Source organism: Lathyrus oleraceus, chromosome 6, assembly GCF_024323335.1.
Source record: "Lathyrus oleraceus cultivar Zhongwan6 chromosome 6, CAAS_Psat_ZW6_1.0, whole genome shotgun sequence".
Classification (NCBI taxonomy): Eukaryota; Viridiplantae; Streptophyta; class Magnoliopsida; order Fabales; family Fabaceae; genus Lathyrus; species Lathyrus oleraceus.
Window position 1 is genome coordinate 171,318,274 of NC_066584.1, and position 7,979 is coordinate 171,326,252.

The window sequence follows — 7,979 nt, forward strand, 5'->3', positions numbered from 1 at the left end:
GCTTCGGAGTGGGTTACCAGCCGGGCCGAGGCTCAGGACAAGGCAGAGGACGCCGTACGTCAGTAACATTCACAAGCGCCGGAATGCTGGATCCGAATCACATTTGCATGATGAGTGAGGAAGCTGATAGCGACTGCGACATTGACCGGTGGATAAAGCCGTGCGCACCAAGGATGGGAATCCAAAACTGGAAGGCTGAAAAGATCATCCGGATCACTCTGCTGGAAGAGTAATATTTTTCTTGTTTTGATTTTATGTGCATGAAAGCCATACGTGTTGCCCGACACGTAATGGTCCATTGTAAGGGCCACCTCATGTTTAAATTTGCAAGTTCGTATCATTAATAAAAGGATGTTTTTCAATTAAAAGCGGTGTTCCCTGTTTTTCATTTATTTTTGCAGTTTAAAAATAAAAATAAAATAAAAATGGCAATGTTTTCATTTTTCTTTTTCAATTTGTCACACACCGGTTCTAATGCAATGCATGAATCAACATTCATGCAGATGTGATTCTTCTCCGGATCTCATTGATAACAATCCTGTTACACCCTCGTATGACTTCGACAATCCAATCTATCATGCTGAAGAAGAAGGCGAAGAAGATTGTGAACTGCCAGGGGAATTAGCCAGGTTGTTGAAACAAGAGGAGAAGGTGATTCAGCCGCATGAAGAGCAGATTGAGGTTGTGAACTTGGGTACCGACGAGGTCAAAAAAGAAGTGAAAATCGGGGCTGCTTTGGAGGAAAGTGTCAAGAGCAGAATGGTAGCACTGTTGAAAGAGTATGTCGACATCTTTGCCTGGTCTTATCAAGATATGCCAGGGTTGGATACCGATATTGTTGTGCACAAGCTACCGTTGAGAGCAGATTGTCCTCCAGTGAAGCAGAAATTGCGCAGAACTCGACCTGACATGGCGATGAAAATCAAAGAAGAAGTGCAGAAGCAGTGGGATGCTGGTTTCCTTGCTGTCACTAATTATCCGTCGTGGGTTGCAAATATCGTGCCAGTTCCGAAGAAGGATGGGAAGGTGAGAATGTGTGTGGACTACCGAGATCTGAACAGAGCTAGTCCGAAAGATGATTTTCCGCTACCTCACATCGATATGTTGGTAGATAATACAGCTCAATTCTCGGTGTTTTCCTTCATGGATGGCTTTTCTGGCTATAATCAAATTAAAATGTCGCCAGATGATATGGAGAAAACAACGTTCATCACACCGTGGGGTACCTTTTGTTACAAGGTGATGCCATTCGGTCTCAAAAACGCCGGTGCTACTTATCAGAGGGCCATGGTGACTTTGTTTCATGATATGATTCATCATGAAATCGAATGCTATGTTGATGACATGATAGCAAAGTCCCAGACAGAAGAGGGGCATTTGGTAGATTTGGCCAAGTTGTTCGACCGGCTGAGACAGTTTAGACTGAGGTTGAATCCGAACAAGTGCACGTTCGGAGTGCGGTCCGGTAAATTGCTGGGGTTTATTGTAAGTGAGAAAGGAATCGAGGTTGATCCTGCAAAAGTAAAAGCAATAAGAGAAATGCCTGAACCGAGAACGGAGAAGGAGGTTCGTGGTTTCTTAGGTAGATTGAACTACATTTCACGGTTCATATCTCATCTAACAGCCACGTGCGAACCGATATTCAAGTTGTTGAAAAAAGATCAAACGGTCAGGTGGAATGATGATTGCCAAGCGGCATTTGAAAAAATAAAAGAATATTTGCAGGAGCCTCCGATTCTGATGCCTCCTGTGGAGGGAAGACCGTTAATTCTGTACTTGACGGTCCTTGAGGGGTCTATGGGGTGTGTATTGGGGCAGCATGACGAGTCTGGTCGAAAAGAGCATGCCATATACTACCTTAGCAAAAAGTTTACCGACTGTGAAACAAGATACTCACTGCTCGAGAAAACTTGCTGTGCTTTGGTCTGGGCTGCTCGCCGACTAAGGCAGTACATGCTGGTTCATACCACTTTATTGATTTCCAAGATGGATCCAATCAAGTACATTTTCGAAAAGCCAGCATTGACCGGACGGGTTGCGAGATGGCAAATGATTTTGACTGAATATGATATACAGTATACCTCTCAGAAGGCTATCAAGGGGAGTGTATTGTCTGATTACCTCGCTCAGCAACCCATTGATGATTATCAACCGATGAAGTTTGAATTCCCTGATGAGGACATCATGTTTCTCAAATCGAAAGATTGCGAGGAACCAATCCCGGAGGAGGGGCCTGACCCTGAATCCGAATGGATTTTGATGTTTGATGGGGCCGTTAACGTGAATGGAAGCGGTGTTGGTGCTGTTTTGGTTACGCCGAAAGGATCCCACATTCCTTTTGCTGCCCGGCTAACATTTGAGTGCACCAACAACGTGGCTGAATATGAAGCTTGTATATTGGGAATTGAGGAGGCGATTGATTTGAGGATCAAGAACCTTGTCATATATGGAGATTCAGCTCTGGTGATAAATCAGGTTAACGGGAAGTGGTATACGCATCAATCTCATTTAGTGCCGTACCGAGATTATACGAGGAGATTGTTGACGTTTTTCACCAAGGTGAAGATGCATCATGTGCCTAGAGAGGAGAATCCTTTGGCAGATGCTTTGGCTACTCTAGCCGCCTTGATTAAGGTGCAGTGGTGGAATCAGTTCCCCAGTGTTGAGGTTGGACGTTTGGATAGGCCGGCTTATGTGTTTGCTGTTGATACAGCGCCTGATGATGAGAAGCCGTGGTATTACGATATCAAGCGCTATCTGGAGACTCAAGAGTATCCCGAGGGAGCATCTAAAAAGGACCGAAAGACTCTGCGGAGGTTGGCCATGGTGTTCTACTTGAATAAGGATGGGGTTTTGTATAAGAGGAACTTTGATTGGGTCTTGCTAAGATGTGTTGATGATAAAGAAGCAAGCCAATTGATGAAAGAGGTTCATGAAGGATCGTTCGGTACCCATGCCAGTGGGAATGCAATGGTAAGGAAGCTGCTGAGGGCAGGTTATTATTGGATGACAATGGAGGCCCAATGTTTTAATTTCGTGCGGAAGTGTCATAAATGTCAGATTTATGCTGATAAGGTGCACGTGCCTCCAAATCCTTTGAGCTTAATGTCGTCTCCATGGCCGTTTGCTATGTGGGGCATTGATATGATCGGAAAGATTGAGCCTACAGCTTCGAATGGGCATCGGTTCATATTAGTGGCTATTGATTACTTCACCAAGTGGGTTGAAGCAGCCTCTTATACGAACGTGACGAAGCAGGTTATGGCCAGGTTTCTCAAGAGAGACATCATTTGCAGATATGGGGTTCCCGAGAGAATCATTACTGATAATGGTTCTAATTTGAACAATAAGATGATGGCAGAACTGTGCCGGGAATTCAAGATCGAGCATCATAATTCTTCTCCTTATCGTCCGAAGATGAATGGGGCGGTTGAGGCAGCCAACAAGAATATCAAGAAGATTGTGCAGAAAATGGTGGTAACCTATAAAGACTGGCATGAGATGTTTCCGTTTGCATTGCACGGGTATCGAACGTCGGTGCGTACATCTACTGGGGCAACTCCTTTCTCATTGGTGTATGGGATGGAGGCTGTATTACCTATTGAGGTTCAGATTCCCTCTTTGAGAGTCCTGATGGACGTGAAATTGCAAGAGGCTGAATGGGTAAGAAACCGATACGAGGAGTTGAGCCTAATTGAGGAAAAGAGGCTGGCGGCCATCTGTCATGGGCAGTTATACCAGCAAAGAATGAAGCGTGCTTTTGACAAGAAGGTGCGACCTCGGGTATATCACGTAGGTGATATGGTGCTGAAAAGGATCCTTGCTCCTCAAAACGATCGAAGGGGCAAATGGACACCGAATTATGAAGGTCCATTCGTGGTTAAGAAGGTCTTCTCTGGCGGAGCCTTGTTGCTAACGACCATGGATGGCGAGGATTTTCCATCCCCTGTGAATGCGGACGCAGTTAACAAATACTTCGTGTAAAGAGACCCGCTGGACGAAAAGAATAAAACAGTTCAGGCAAAAATGGGCATCCCGGCGAACCAAAAACAGAAAGAAAGGTTCGGGCAAAAATTAGGGATAAAATGAAAAATTGTACACCCGGCAAGTCGAAAACCTGGAAAGGCGGCTTGGGCAAAAAAAGGGTATCCCGGTGGACTGAAAACCCGAAAGGGCGGTCCAGGCAAAAGAGGGATTGAAACGAACAACTGCGTCCAGCATGATCGTTTGCGTTTTGGTTAAGGCATCATGGATAATACCCGGTGGGGATCAATCAGAAACGTCTTGTTCAGAAGGCAGAAAGCATGGAGAGTCTGAGGATATATGGGGTGTAACTGAGTTGGAACTCGATGAGATCACGGGTTTCACATTGCCATTAGGATAGATTTTTCCTTTTGTGCGCAATTACCTCTTTTCAGGAATTGCTTCCTTTGTATTGCTCATTTGAGCCACACTTTTTTCAATCAATAAAATGCATATTCAGTCAAATAATTTTGTTTTTGTTTTTCATTACCGCTTTGATTGCAAAAACATCCAATTATTTTGATAAAGAATTTTGCATTTTAAGACATACAGGTTCCTTCCAATGCATGTTTATAAGATTGAAAGCTTGAAATCTTATTTGGAAGGTTGAGGGACCCAAGTGTTGAAATCTTGACACGCCTGGGGCACGGTTCTATCTGACGATTTCCTTTTGCAGGTGCTGTTAGATATTTTCGCTCACTTGCAGGTTGTGATGGGGAAGCTTTTGACAAAACAAATCCCCATGGAGTCCGATCAGGGACGAATGTATGAAGGGATGACGAAGAGACGTTGAGACGTGCGACGATCCTTGAATGATAATCAAGAAGACTCTTCAAAGTCGGAAGACTGGAAAGTCTGTGGAAATTCCCTGCAGAGTCCAATCAGGGACAGGCGAGTTGGAGGAACGGTGAAGAGACGGCGAAGGACGTCCGAGGGCCTTTGAAATTAATCAAGAAGACTCTTCAAAGTCGGAAAATTGAAATTTCTGTATAAGCCCCAGGAGTTCGATCTTCGTCGAGTGCGGAGCGATTGGGAATACAAGATGATGGAGCAGAAAAGGTCCAGACGAGTCTGGGAATTCTCAAAAGTGGAAAGCTGATACGAGATTAGGAGGCGGATACTATGGTTCGACAAGTCGACGGGTGTTCTGTACCAACTTTTCTCATTTCCCCAGCGTAGTCTCCAAACAGAGTCGTGAGAACTAACTCCCCAGCGGATCCAAGGTCTGTGGGTCCCCCAGTCGAGTCAGGATGGTTATCCCAGGCAGGTTTAAAACGATGTTTCCTCAGCACCAGGCCCGAAGGTTGCTATCCCCGAGTGGAGCGGGTTGCAATGAAATATATCTCCAGCGGTGCTCATCCTACCAGTGGATTGGATGAGTTTCCGTAGCAGACTGATATCTGCATCCCCAACAGAGTTGATTCTACCTGTGGATTGCATGGGTTGTCCCCAGCGGAGTAGCATTCGTTTCCCCTGGCAGGGTCAGGATGGTTATCCCCAGCAGGTTTTAGATCGATGCATTCCCAGTTGCCAGGCCTGGAGGTTGCTGTTTCCTAGCGGAGTATCTGTGAGCATTTCCCCAGTGAAGTCGTCAGGTATCTGTGAGGGTTCTCCAAGCAGAGTCGGGATTGATATCCCCCGCAAGTCAAAGATCGAGGTATCCCCACCGAGTGTTGGTGGTTCCTATCCCCCAGCAATTCCCCAAGCGGATTAGGTGCAAATGAGGCTTTCCCCAGCAAGGGTTACCTTTTCCCAACAGCAGCGTCATTCCCCAGTAGGGTGGAATCGGAGTATTGACGAGTTCCTCAGCAGAGTGTCTCGAGCTCCCCAGGAGAGTCCCTTGAGGGAGATTTTTTTTATGCATTCATCATGAAGAATAAGCATAGCATATTGCATAATAAATCGCATAGCATTTCCATAATTATGGAGCATTACGCAGAAAAGTCAATCATGCATCATATTGCACGCATAAGTTAGGCTCAAGCCGTGGTTACCGTTTGAGAGGTGGTTTTTATCAGAAGTGAAGGTGTTGCTCCGCGGAGTTTAGTATCTTGATTTTGAATCAGAGGTGTTCCTCAGTAGTGCGATACTGGAGGAGTTTTCTGTCGTGCGAGACAGCGATTGGAAGATGTTACTCTGAGGAGTCTAGCATCATGACGTCAAATCAGCAATGTTCCCCAGTAGTGCGATATTGGAGGAAATTTTTCTGTCAAGCGGAGAAGGAAATGGAATCAAAGGACGTTACGCGATCAGCGCGATTACGGGGTTTAACTGGAGAAAAGGAAATGTTGAGACATTTTTTTTGAGATCGAGGTTCAACTGGAGAAAAGGAGATGTTGCGGCATTTTCTGGGGTTCAAATGGAGATTGGAGTTGAAGATTATATCCGTGATGAGGTCCTCAGGATTATCTTCTGTTCATGTGTCACCTTAGACTTTGGCTGAGGCCAATGGAGGTCGTTATAGGTGTCTTCCAGGGAAGAGACGCACATGTTACCTTCCTTTTGTGAAGGTATACCCTCTGATATGTCGCCCTCAGAGTGGTGTTGGTGTTATTTCCGACGTTGCCAGCGGAATTATCACGAGAAATTGGAGAGCGGGGTTCAAATGGAGAAAGGGAGATGTTGAGGCATTTTCTGGAGAGCGGGGTTCAAATGGAGAAAGGGAGATGTTGCGGCATTTTCTGGAGAATGGGGTTCACAATGGCGATCGCGAGTTATCGTCAGGCGACTGGGGTTCAAATTGGAGAATGGGGTTCATTATTTTGGCAAAACAAGATGTTGGGGTTCAACTGCAGCGATCGGGGATCATTTGCGCAAAAGAAAAATCTCGGGGTTCAAGAAAAGCATGAAAAGGAGAGATAATAATCCCCAGCGGATGTGTGGTGTTCAGGCCATGGTTATCCCTGCGTTACCATTTATTTTGGTATCCAGGTCGACGTTACTATTTCGGTGATCAGGCCGACTTTTTCCGTTCCAGACGGATTCTTGTTTCAAGATTGTTCCTTTGCCGATTATGACAGGAGTTGTTAATTATTTTCCCAGCAGAGTGCAAATTTCTACGGTTCTTTGGTATTCAATCCCTGTGTAACCTGAAAGTCTGACAGCCGTTGCTCTCATCCATTCGGGTTCCCAGCTGATTGAATAGGGGCAGATGTAGCACCTCAAATTTGCACCTATCATTGTACATACATTCTCATATTAGGTCATAGCATAACATGGTCCACTGCATAACATTGCATTGTCCCTTTTGCCCAAGTGCAAGGTCATTCAGAAGATTTAGGTCAAACTGGTCAGGAGATCAGTCAGTCAAGCAAGCAAGTGTGTTTTTCATTGAGCCAAGGCCCTAGGGTTGGTCCAACATGTTCACATGACTTGGGGATCCATTTGAAGTGTTTAGGTCAAAGATTGGATGTTCAGAGGTCATCATTCAATGCACAGTCAGTCAGAAACCCTAAAGAGTCAACTTGGTCAACTGTGATTGATTTTATGGTTTTGATGATGGGATTTGGTTTGAGAGAGCTTATTCATGTCCAAATAGGCCTCATATATCATGGTAAACATCATCATTGAAGAATTTGAAGCCAAATCAGAAATTTCCAAAAATAGAAACTGGACCTGTAATTGAAACTTGCCAAAAATGGAAACTTCTTGATCCCAAACTTACGTCATGATACAAGCTTCAAATGAATTTTTTCCCAACATGAAAGTTGAAGATCTTGTTCTCCCATTTCCAAAAAGTCCAAGAACTCTCAATTCCCATGTATGGTTGGCAAGATATGATCAATTCATTTTCAAAAAATTCTTGAACTTCAAAAGGCCATATCTCTCAAACCATTTGGCCAAATTTGGTGGGGTTTTTTTCCAACAAGTCACATTTGACCTCCTCTTTCCAAAAATGTAACCCTCATGCACCAAAATCTCATGAATCAAAATGGCATTTTTGAACCTACTTGAAT